Source organism: Pogona vitticeps, chromosome 6 (assembly GCF_051106095.1).
Source record: "Pogona vitticeps strain Pit_001003342236 chromosome 6, PviZW2.1, whole genome shotgun sequence".
NCBI lineage: Eukaryota > Metazoa > Chordata > Lepidosauria > Squamata > Agamidae > Pogona > Pogona vitticeps.
In genome coordinates this window covers 20385443-20393178 of record NC_135788.1, presented here as the reverse complement: position 1 = coordinate 20393178, position 7736 = coordinate 20385443, and the positions used below count along the sequence as shown (strand labels likewise).

Genomic DNA, 7736 nt, shown 5'->3' with positions numbered 1-7736 from the left:
AGCTATCCAGCCAGCTAGGCTTATATCTACTTCGTGAAACAACTCAAACAGAATTCCCTGCCAAATTTGTCTCATTGGCCAAATTCTTATTGAATCATCTCACTAGTGGTAGGGAAATGGTGTAATGTGCAGTGGCACACTGTTGCTGTTTTGCCAGTCCCCACCTGGATTCCCCATGGTGCATCAGTTGGGTGACTTGTGTGTGACAAGGAATCCAAGTAAGGCAACAATTTGGCATTGCCATTGCTTCTCTTCTCCCAGTGCTAATTACACAATAACATTATGGCCACTGTTTGCTTGAATCAACAATACAACCTCTACTAAAATAGAGCAATGCAACTTCCTGTGTTCAAGAGGTTGAGCTATATTAAGTGCCATGAAACCCATCTGGTGCCAAACAGCTACAGAAATCCAGTTACCACCAAATTCTGTAGGGTGTCCAGGATCCAGAAGACAGAAAGTAAAGTTCTCCATCTGTAATGAGGAAGAAGGCAGCAGTGAAGGAAGAATTGAAGGGAGGCAGGATTTTTGCAGCTATTTTCATGGCAGTGCTGATTTTCTGTTGTGTATCCTTGCTCTCTGGCATCTGCCCATTAATACATTACCCTGAACAGTATATCACCCTCAAGATGAGAAAGACCACTCATTTCTGACATAAACACTACAAAGGCTTTCTAAAATATTGAAAGAAAGCTGGGAGTAGACTGAAAGGAGCACCATAGGTTTACAACCAGCCTTCCCACCTATTGATTCTCTCCTGCAAATATGCCCCTTCTTGCAGCCAAATTAGGATTCTAATGCAAGCATGACATATCCAAACACTGTTTTTGTCTGTTAATGTGCCATTTCACCCCATGATAGCAGTATTTTGTCTTCCCTTTTAAATTTGAATTTGCTGAGGCACTTAGATTTAATATTGCAACATCATATTTTCTCCATTACACATTGTTTTTCAACGTGTAAAGCTACATTCCTGGTTCTGGCAGCTGATTGTCATAATAAATGTTTTATTCTGGCTATAAAGCCATCAATTCACACTAGCATGTCTTCAGGTCAATGTTGTTATAAAGGTGAGCAAAGAAACACTGGGCTGAGTTAGATCAAATATTTATCCAGTTTGGGGTACTCTGATGAAAGAGGAAACAAGGTGTGAAATGTCATGAAATATAATTACATCCAGTCTAAATATAATCTTCCCTTTTTATTACATGGCAGTAAGCAAATATATTACATGGCAGTAAGCAATAACATGGTGGCGCTGCAGGTTAAACTGCAGAAGCCTCTGTCCTGCAAGGTCGGAAGACTAGCAGTCGTAAGATCGAATCCACATGACGGAGTGAGGTCCCGTCGCTTGTCCCAGCTCCTGCCAATCTAGCAGTTCGAAAGCATGTAAATGTGAGTAGATAAATAGGTACCACCTTGGTGGGAAGGTAACAGTGTTCCGTGTCTAAGTCGCACTGGCCATGTGACCACGGAAACTGTCTACAGACAAACGCTGGCTCTATGGCTTGGAAACAGGGATGAGCACCGCCCCCTAGAGTCAGACATGACTGGACAATTGTCAAGGGGAACCTTTACCTTTACCTTTACTAAGCAAATACATTTGCTGAAATCCTGTAGCTTAATATAATAAGTTGCAACTGGAGTAGTTCCCCTGAATTGGCAGACCTGATGGAAAAGTTGACTCATCAAATCCCCACTGATTCAATGGGCTTCTCTAATTACAACTTCCTAAACTAAGCAGCGAAGAGTCGGACACGACTAAATGACGAAACTAAGCAGCAGGATTTCAGCCACTGTTTCACAAATGTTCCTGGTCCAACAGAAGGCAGTTGACAATACATTAGTTAAACTATGCACATAGTTACTGTAGAGAGTAACAGGCTGGGGATTTGAACTCCCAACCTGTTTCCACAGCAAGATACCTGACTTATGGCCTTATCCAGTCAGCAAAAGTTCCCCATCAAAGTGAAAATCAGTGTAGAAACCGAACAGAGTGTATGGATTGTCAGAATCTGAATGCTTACTTTTCAAAAAAGATTCCCATGACTCATTACAGGATTTGAAAAGTAAATTGCTGTTACTTGATGCACTGTCAAGATAGTAACTTGTTGCATCAGATCGCTCATTCTTTTCATGACCTTTTCATTAAAAAATCTCACAGGATTGATAAAAGAATTGCACAGAAAACCTTTACTAATTATGGCTCTCAAAATGCCTTTAAAATACCCTTGAAAAATAACTACATAGAAAATTTTAATTTTAAAGCTCCTCCCCAATATTGATGTTATCTGAAGTGATCACATTACTTTTGAAATATGATTTCTATTGTTTCCTTCTAGTTTGTTACAGGTAACTGTTCAGATGGTAACACATTACTTTCGAAACCCTGGGCCACGAGATGGCTGCTTTATGTAACAGAGACCGAGTGACTATAAGTTTTGGAATTAATTTTTGTTATTTTATTCTTCTGCATGGCTTCAAATTTCTTTTAAAATCTATGTTCAGATTCACTTTCCCTTCTAAAATTAAGACAGGAGATCTTCATAATTAATTGATCTTGTTCAATGATAGCATTCACCACTACCTTCATGTTTCTCTGTTTCCTCTAGGCTTAGCTGGAATCCTCATAAGTAGCAGGGAGGAGAAGCTTTTCCCTGGAACATTATATCTTTGCAAGTTACACCTGTGGTTGTGTAAGTATTTGAAGGTGCTTTGCTTTTGAATGGGTAATTAAGAACCATTAGCTTTACAAAAGTCTGCTTCCTGGTCCAAAAACTGTTAAATCAGATTTGTTGATATGGATTGATCCACCTGCCTGCCTTTTTAGACTGTCCTTTTTGAGGAAGGAGGGACGGCTCTGGGAAATGTCATAATACATTTGCAGATGGAGAGTGGCACAACTGGCCACTGACAGTCTGTGCAAATAATGCAATCCTGAGCTAGGGGCCTTGGCTTAGTATAAAGCAGCTTGATATGAGATGGTAAGCGATCAGCAATGCTGAGATCTGAAGACAAATCCTTTTTAGGGTTTCTGATTTGGAATGATTCAACAGCGGCTACATTAAAATTTCATCAGAGAATAGCTTACCCTTGAAGCCAGTGAGAAGGAGGAAGGGGGCTTTTGGCTCTAGATTTCTGGGTTCTTGAGGCATAGAAAATTGGCTAGAGTTACGGAAAAGCGAAGTCAATAGTACAAAAGCATTCCTTTGGATTAATTTCAAATCATATTTCTCTTACTTATCTGGGACACACAGCTGAGAAGTCGCCGCCTAGGATTTTTGCTAGCACACTGCTGGCCTGGCTGTCTAATTTTTCTGCCAATGTTGTGGAATATCCGGGCTCCTTTGCATTCTCTCTCCCCTCCCCCCCCCCCCCCGCAGTTTTTGGCCGCTGGACTGCATGCACCTGTTCGTAGTTGCACTGCTGCTAATTCTTTCCGATGCTCCGTGAACTCATTTTTGTGCTTGTGCTGTGAAAAGCTGAACGTAACATTCTACCAAGACTGCTGAACAAAATGCTAGGCACTGCTGAATAAAATCAAGACTTGAACCAGACGGGGAGTTTATATGGCAGTTCCTGCCAGGTGCTTTTCCTGCAATAAAACAAAGATCATCAAGGATGATAAAAGTGCAGTCAGGTTTCTTGAGTCTGCTATTCATATTCCTTCCTTTCCCAACAAAACAACCTGGACTTGTTCTCTCAGAGATAATTGTGTTAGTCTTTTTCATTCACAACAAAGACAGAAGCAATGCATGAAGAAATAAAGAAGTACTGTGACACCTTTAAGACTAATTTTTTTCCAGTACATGCTTCCATGGATTCCCTCTTGAGACAAATGTGGAAGACAAGGCTAGCTCATGGATTGAGAAGGCGTACTCACTCGTCAATCAATTATGACCTTCTGAGGTAATTTCAAGGTTCCAATTTTCCTCTTCCTTTCCTCTAATGAAACTGAGGCTTTTTCTTGGCCACTGGTCAAAAGAAAAGGAAAAATAAAGCAGAGTATTGAAGCCTTTCTGCTCTGCCTGCATCGCAGGGTCCCCAAAACTATGCGCAGAGTCTTGAATTTCTGGTAAAATTCTTTTTTGGTTAAACGTATGCAGAGATCCACAGAGGAGAATAGCTACAAGTTCCCCAGAGCTCACTCCATTCTTGCAAACTGGTACTCTCAACAATTCACTCTGAGACATTTGTAGGGGGGGGAAAGTTTCTTTACATATTGGTTGCTGGAAATTACAGATTTGTGTTTAATGCTTTCTTTACTGCACACATAACTAGCAACCAAGTGAATAGATCAACATCAACAAACACCTGCCACCAACTGAGGAAAAGAGAGAGAGAGAGAAAAAAAAAACACTCCACAGAGAGATGTGGCTGTCTGGAAGGAACAATTGGCTTATGCTAGATAGATGAACAATCACCCCAGACTAGAAAAGTCATTCCCAGTCACTCAAACCAGACAGCAAGTGAGGATATAAATAAAGCTCCAACAACCATGAGGCCTGGTTCAGTAACACCATTTATTCAATTTATGGCAGGGCCTTGCTGTGCGTGTCCCCATGTATTAAAACAAGTACGCCAAGTATACTATTAAAACATAATGGAATTAAAAACAATGGAAAGCACAACAATTAAAAAAATGGAATGCACACTTATTCAAAGGCCTTTCCCCAGCAACCAACTGTCAAGTGACTGGTGGTCTGAGAGGTTTTTTTTTTAATGGATTGTTGTGCTCTGTTGTTTTTAAATATTTCTAGTATTGGTTTTATTTACAGTTTTTAATACTTGTTTAATTCTTAATTCTTTTTCCATACTTACTGTTTTTAACTTTTTAATATTGTCTTTTTAAGGAGAAAGATGGAGAAAACATATTTTAAGTAAATAAGAAATAAAAACCTGGTCTGTTTTCCAAGTAGAGGGGCAACAGGGAGAGACCAGCCTAATCTCTTTCAAAAGTGAGCTCTACTCCCTGGGAGCAACCAGTGAGAAAGCCTTCTCTTCTACGCCAGTGGTTCTTAACCTTGGGTAACCCAGGTGTTCTGGGACTGCAAATCCTAGAAGTCCCAACCAGCACAGCTGGTGGTGAAGGCTTCTGGGAATTGCAGTCTAAGAACACCTGGGTTACCCAAGGTTAAGAACCACTGTTCTACACCAACCAAAGGTGCCTCAGAGGGTGTTGGGACTGAGAGAAGAGGCTTTCCAGTGATTTTAAAATCAGGTGCCTGATTTTAAAATCACTGGGGGGAAAATCACCTGTGCTCAAAGTTTGATTCCTCCTTCAAATTGCAGTTCCATCACTGTGCCATTTTCTACCTCCAGTGCCAGTAATGGACACCCAGACTTATTGGGGCAACCCAATTGTTGCCAGAGTGGGAGCCCTAGGCTGGTAGCAAGATGAGAAGGGACAGAAGCTGGAATGGAGTCTTCTGCATGGCTGCTTCAGAGTGCACTGCAGGCCAAGGATGAGGGCTAGGGGAATTTTTCTTCCACTGCTGGTTTCATATTGGCCAGCATGGAAGGATTTCTTCCTGTGGCCTTTCATTGACTGGCAGAAAAATTGAATTTGAGTGCAGGCAGGCGGAGTGGAGGACAACAGACTCCGATCCTGCCAGCCTGTCAGACATTTATTGGGAGCAAGGGGGTGTCTCCTGCTACTTTCCAACCCACTGTTGTAACCGATAAAGTTGTGGTCTTTTCTTCTCCAAAGGAGTTGTGTGTTGTCTTCTTTGTATATAGGTGTAGACAGCCTGGAGCCTGCTCAGCGCTAAGCCAACAACAGAGCTCTCTCTCAAAAAATGCACAGGCTGCGTGGAAGTGTGTCTGTATGGCATCATCCAAGACAGTAACGGAATGCATAAGAGCTGCAAATACCTGCCCATGTGTTCACTTAATTGAATTTGGTAGCCTGCCAGAGTGTACAGTTAGTCAAGATGACAGCCTCTCCATTTTTCCTCATAACACCCCTTCACACATAGCACCCTGCTCACATTCTGAGGTCAACATGGGAAGCCCAGTTGTGCACTGGACTGTCAAAACAATTAGGCTGTTCTCCACATCTGCAAGGGACACATTGGTGACCTTCTGTTTGTGCACTTCTCTTCCAGTTGATGCCCAGCAGTCATCATTACAGGCCCTCAAGAACAATGTACTGTGCAGTAGTTCTTCACTAAATCCTACCAGTTATTAGAGTACTGCTTGGTATACCATGTTGCCTGGTCTAAATGTTAATTTGATTTTATCACTGTTTTATTAGTGTTTTCAATTTTGTTTCAGGGAGGCTTCATCCTAAAAGGTGATTTATAAATCTTGTAAATAAAAACAAATAGTCAAAACACACGTAAATAAAGATTAAACCTGAATTTCTTCAATCCAATTCTTTAATGCAGGCAGTCTAAAATTATCTATTGGTATGGAGAAAAACACCCACCAACACACACACAAAATTAATAACAGAAAATTTTTGTATGCATTTGAGGAGAACACTATACTGTACCAGAAAGCTGAAATGAAAGGGATTAAGTTAGCAAAAAAATATTGGCACTTACTCTATGGGATTAGGGCGGGAAATCCTTTTCAGCTATTCACTTTTGATTGACAGCATCTTCATGCAAATTGCATGTTAATACAACAAAAGGAACCAATAGGTTCAGGATCATTTAATTTATTCACATCTGCCTGTGCTCATAAAACAGGTATTAGAATGATGCTGGACATGGACTGTGAAGCATTTGCTGGTGATTTTCTGGCTATTGTGCTCCTTTGGAGGAGGAAGTGAATTGCAATGAAGGGCTCAGCTAGATGATAAACACTGCTAATGAACTGAAAATGTATTCCCAAATGGTCTGAAGCTTTAAGATTTTAAAACAGGGGAATGTGTGTAGAAAACCAATCCCCAAAACTGATATGGAAATGCTGAATAAAAGAAATCCATTAAAAAAAAAAAAAAACAGAAACAGCAGAAAGGTAGGCAGGAAGCCATTTGTATACCCTGCATCATTAAATTGTAAACTGCCCAGAGAGTGCTTTAAGCATGGTGGAGTGGTATATATGCAGCACACTTTGCTTAAATCTGCTTAGCTGTGAGATCCCACACAGAGGCTGGACTACACTCACATAACTTCCTTTCATTTTGATATTCCTTACATTGCTGCAGAAATTTTAGCCATCTGTGTGTCTGGTACAGAATGAAACAATGGTCAGAAAATGTATACTGGTACTACGCTGTGCTCTGGTTAGTGCAAAAAACTAAAAAAAGGAATGTGGCCACGTCATTTTCTGTTCTGTGTATTTTCTAAATTTGAACAAACTTCCCATAAATTTGCTGGCAGTGTTTGAACTTCTCTATACTTACCATGGGTAGAAGTGAACACTCCAAACTCACCATCTTTATTTCTGTTTTCGGCCTCCTTCTATATGAGGAGGCCGGCATAGCAGCAAGGAGGCAAAGAAGTCTGTTACCCATGGTGGCTTTTCATGTGAGTCATGTCCCTGGTTTTCCAGGATCCTGACTCACACCAAGGTGCCCTACAGTTGCTCTAATCTGTGCCCATTCATGCTCCAGGCTCTGGCTTTACCTCTCTTCTCAAAGGACATAATTTTTCATTTTTTCACCATTGAGCTCAAGGTGATTCTTCCTGCAATAATTATTAAATGCCTGCAGAGTTCCTCTGTGTACTGCAGGGGTTTTCGAGAGTAGGACGGAATCATCAGCATACAGTAGTACGCCAGTTTTT

The 7736-nt window shown here is 40.9% G+C and overlaps 1 long non-coding RNA gene across 1 annotated transcript; it reads left to right on the top strand.

The window, feature by feature from the left end:
* Positions 1 to 3813: 3813 nt before the first annotated feature.
* On the top strand, positions 3814 to 6950 carry LOC140707977 (uncharacterized). The gene is made up of 2 exons (XR_012088102.2): positions 3814 to 3909; positions 5740 to 6950. It is a non-coding gene; the product is annotated as an uncharacterized LOC140707977 (long non-coding RNA).
* Positions 6951 to 7736: the final 786 nt, after the last annotated feature.